At 46.1% G+C, this 4,563-nt stretch overlaps 1 long non-coding RNA gene across 2 annotated transcripts; it reads right to left on the bottom strand.

The window, feature by feature from the left end:
* Window positions 1-291: 291 nt before the first annotated feature.
* Window positions 292-4,563, bottom strand: LOC131898233 (uncharacterized). Of its 2 annotated transcripts, XR_009375880.1 has the most exons (3): window positions 3,454-4,563; window positions 1,511-1,624; window positions 292-873 (listed from the first exon to the last, which is right to left on the bottom strand). It is a non-coding gene; the product is annotated as an uncharacterized LOC131898233 (long non-coding RNA). The 2 variants fall into 2 exon arrangements; XR_009375879.1 differs by having other exon boundaries at window positions 292-1,624.

The following is a 4,563-nucleotide window of genomic DNA, read 5'->3' on the forward strand; positions in this document are numbered from 1 at the left end:
GCAGCAACCAGCTCATGCAGAATGAACAAACACCATGGACAGCATCGAGGATCTGAAAAATCTTACAACTCTGAGGTCATACTCTGTCACTGAGGGAAGTCAGGGCAAGAACCCAAGGTAGGAACTGAAACAGAGGCCATGGAGGAACACTGCTCACTGGCTTGCTCCTTGTGGCCCACTTAGCCTGTGTTTTAAATAACTTAGGTATGCTGGGCAGCAGTGGCACACGCCTTTAATCCCAGCACCTGGGAGGCAGAGTTGTAAGATGAAATAAACTCCTTCCTCCCCAAGTTGCTTTCCATCATGATGTTTTATCACAATAGAAACCCTAAGGCAGAAGGGGTGGTAAGAAAAGTCTGAACCAGGCATGGTAATGTTCACCTGTAATCCAGCACTGGGGCAGGGCACTGAGGCTGCATGATCACAAGGCAAGCTAGATTACATATCCACATGAAGAGAACATCTGCTGATAATGATGACTCACTTTTCCCTGACTGCTGTTTTCACTGTGGGAAGCTGATGAAGTCCAGAGTGAATGTGTATTCCCCTGGTCCAAGTACAAATGTTGAGAGCATGTGCAGAAAGCATCAACCACAAAAGCTCCCTCCTTCTTGATGACTGCAGCCTGGGACTGCTCCTCCACAGAGACCTGAACCAAGATCGGCTCGCCCACCTCCGCATCCATGCTGTTCATATTAATTTGTTTCCAGTCACATTCTATGGCTCCATCCAAGTGCACAGCCAACCGTGCCCCAGCTTTTCTGTATGTGCGTCTGTTATCTCTTCCTATCTCTTCCTCATGGCCCCAGCCAGGTCAGGTCCAAAGCCATCTTGTCTTCCAAATCTTGTCTCCACACTGAGGGTTTAAGGCATCTGAGAGATTAAAGGAAGGGTTACTATTAGGATTAGAATCTAAATTGTCCTCAGCAGGCTCATGCTTTGAACTGCTGCACCCAACTGCTGCCACTATTTAGAGGGGGCTGTGGAACCTTAAAGAGGGGGTCTAGCTGGTAGCAGTGGGTCATTAGAAGCAAGCCTTTGGAGGTTCTAGCCCATTCTTGCTGGTTGCTCTGCCTCCTGGTCAGCTGTGATGTGAACAGCCTCTGCCACACCCTCCTGCCTCCATGAACTCCCAAAGAACAGAGCCCAAATCCGTCCTTCTTTGTCTATATCATTCCTGTTGGTGCTGTAGCCACAGTGATGTGAATGTAGCTAAGACACTGCATCTCATGTGTGGCCTATTAATAATTTATTAGGAGGTGGACGGTTGGAAAAGTTCATAAAATCGAACAAACATTCCTGTCTGAACATTTTCACCAAACAGAAGTGCGTCTGATTGCACACACAGCCTGTCAGGCCTCTGTGTGTCGTGCTCTCCTTCATGTCCCTGTGTAGACTCAGGGCTGCCAGAATTTAACTGGCTGTGTCAGGTAACTGCTCTGAGATGGTAATCTGTTAAGAGGGACTCTCGTGCAGAGAAGAACAATGTAGCTTCCAGAAGTGTTCTCACCGGCCACCATGCCCAGAGAGAACTTGGGTCAGTGTGCTCTCTGGGCAGAATCTTTGGCACCTCATTGTAGTTGACTTCTCTGTTGTTGTGAGACACACCATGACTGAAAGCAACCTGAGGGAGGAAAGGGCTTGTTTAGGAAAAGCAGGACAGGAGCTCAAGCTGGGAACCCGAAGACAGGAGCTGAAGCCCACCAGGCTGCGTGTTCCTGAACTTCCACAACCTTCAAAAACAATGCCACCAATTTTTAGGGACCGAGTGCTCAAATTCATGAGCCTTGGGGGAACGTTTCCAATTCAGACAGTGGCACTGGGAACCGCAGGCTCCTCCCTCACCACCCACCCCCACTGGCGAGCATCACTTTTTCCATCTCTTTCTGGGCTCCTCTGTAAGTGCAGTCAATGACATATTTGCCTTTCTGAGGCTGGTTTGTTTCCTTCATTTAGTGTCCACAGGAGTCACCAATGTTGTAGCATGGATCAGAATGCCCAGCTTTTTAAGGCTGAGTAATATTCGACTGCTCTCCAGCCTGTTGAATCTCTGTCAGGCTAAAGAGGATATCATTGGATGGCATCTGATATGCCATTCTGGGAATATCACTTTTATAGAGATGGCCTCACAAATGATTTGAAATGTATCTTTCCGTTGATGGTTTCAGGTTGTGTATAGTCTAAATTTATGAATGAACTGATCAAAAATCCATTGTGTATATAGAACCCGTATTGTGTGAATGGCTTTCCATCCACTGCTTATACTGGTTTGCTTTGGCATTTCAGTAATTGAGAATGATATTACTACGAGCATGAATATACAATCTCTGCCTCTGTCTCTGTGTCTGTGTCTGTGTCTCTGTCTCTGTGTCTCTGTCTCTGCCTCCCTCCCTCTCTCTCTCTCTCTCTCTCTCTCTCTCTCTCTCTGTCTCTCTGTCTCTGTCTCTCTCCCTCTCTCCCTCTGTCTCTGCTCCTCCTTTTCCTCCTTCCCCACCAAGATGTGATATTAGGGATCACAAACTTACTTAGCACCAAGAGGACACTTGAGAACCATTAACACCTTGGTGCAAATGTGTTTGAAGTGCTGTAAATGAAAGCATCCACAGCCTAAAAATTAGGCCAAAGTGAAAGTGTACATGAATATGAACACTACATTACCCATTTTTCATCTGAAGTCTTTGAGCACGTGGCCATGCTGCTTACAGGCCTTGGAGCACCCCAGGGGTCCACAATGACAGCACAGCCCTGTTACCACTGTCTCAGGTCTGCTTTTCTTCTCTCTCTCTCTCTCTCTCTCTCTCTCTCTCTCTCTCTCTCTCTCTTCCTTTATTCTTTGAGAGTTTCATCCATGTATACAATGAAGTATGATCATGCCCACCACGCACTTCTCACCCCTTATGCCCTCATCCCAACTTTCTGTCCCCTCTCCCTCTTCTTCTTTTCCCCTTTGATAATCCACTAAGTTCCATTAGTGCTGCCCATATGTGCATGGGTGTGTGGCCACCATTGGAGCGTGGAAAACTTACCAGTGGCCACACCCTTAAAATAGAATAATACTCTCTCCCACAACAGCTGTCAGCTGGCACTCACTCTTCTATAGGACTGGGGCTTGACAGCGACTCCCGACCTATGTCGGAATTTTGGCTGGATTAATCTTCTGCAAGTTTTGTGTAGGTAACTAGAGCTGCTGTGAGTTTATGAGTTTGATGACCGCGTCTTTGCCCAGAAGACAGTGCACAATGAACATGGGTGTGCAAATACCTCTGAAGTAGGATATGAAGTCCTTCTGGTGTATGCTCAGGAGTGGAATATCTAGGTCACACAGCCATCCTACTTCCATTGTTTTGGTTTGTTTTGTTTTTTGGGGGGAGGGTAGGGGGACTTAAAGACTTTTTTCCAAGGTGGCTTCACTTGTTTGCACTCCCACCAACTCCCCTTTTGCCACATCCTTACCAGAATTTGCTGTTTGTTGTCACTTGGCTTCTTCATGATGACCATTCTGACTGGTGAGACAGAATCTTCAAGACATTTTAATTGTGTTTCCCTAATGGCTAAGACTGCTGAGCACTTTTTTAAAAAATAGTTTCCTCTATATAGTCTGGCTGTCCTGGAACTTGCTCTGTAGATCAGGCTAGCCTTGAACTCACAGAGATCCACCTGCCTCAGCCTCCTGAGAATTGTGATTAGAGACATGTACCACCATCCCCAGCTTGCTGATCACATTTAAAAAAATATTTCCTGGACATTCCTTTCAAGAATTTTCTGCTCAGTTCTGCAGTCAACTTTCTAGATGTTACTTGTTTTCTTAATGTCTAGTTTTTTGAGTTCCCGGTACAGTATGGACACTAATTTTCTATTGGCTGATAGCCGGTGAAGACTTTCTCCCAGAGTTCCGGGTACAGTATGGACACTAATTTTCTATTGGCTGATAGCTGGTGAAGACTTTCTCCCAGAGTTCCTGGTACAGTATGGACACTAATTTTCTATCAGCTGGTAGCTGGCGAAGACTTTCTCCCACTGTGTGGGCTGCTATTCCCTGTTTCACAGTTGTTCAGAAGCTGTTCTGTTCTATGAGACCCTATTTGTCAGTTGTTGGCTTTCCTGTGCTATCAGTCTTACTTGGAGCGGCCTTCCCCATGCCTGCAAGTGGAAGTACAGCCTCTACCTTTTCCCCCAGCACTTCCTGGGCACCCGGCTTCTGTTGAACTCCTTGATCCATCTGGAGGTGAGTTTTGTGTGGGCTGAGGGATAAGGATGTAGTTTCATCCTCTTACATGTTGACATCCACTTTCCCCAGCACTACTTGAAGATTCTGCCTTTTCTCTTGTATATGTATCTGGCATCTTTGTCAAAAATCAGTTAACTGTAGTTGCATGGACTTATATCTGGATCCTCAAATCTATCCCATTGATCAGGGCATCTGTTTTGTGCCAGCACTATATTGTTTTTTATCACCATTATCCATGAATGTCCTTGCCATCTGTGGTCATTTCCAAAGGAAGCCCATTTAACCAGAAAGCGTAGACACGAGTTATAAAGCATGCATGCATCTCAAACTGCTAC

The sequence above is a fragment of the Peromyscus eremicus genome, chromosome 23 (assembly GCF_949786415.1).
Source record: "Peromyscus eremicus chromosome 23, PerEre_H2_v1, whole genome shotgun sequence".
NCBI classification, from domain to species: domain Eukaryota; kingdom Metazoa; phylum Chordata; class Mammalia; order Rodentia; family Cricetidae; genus Peromyscus; species Peromyscus eremicus.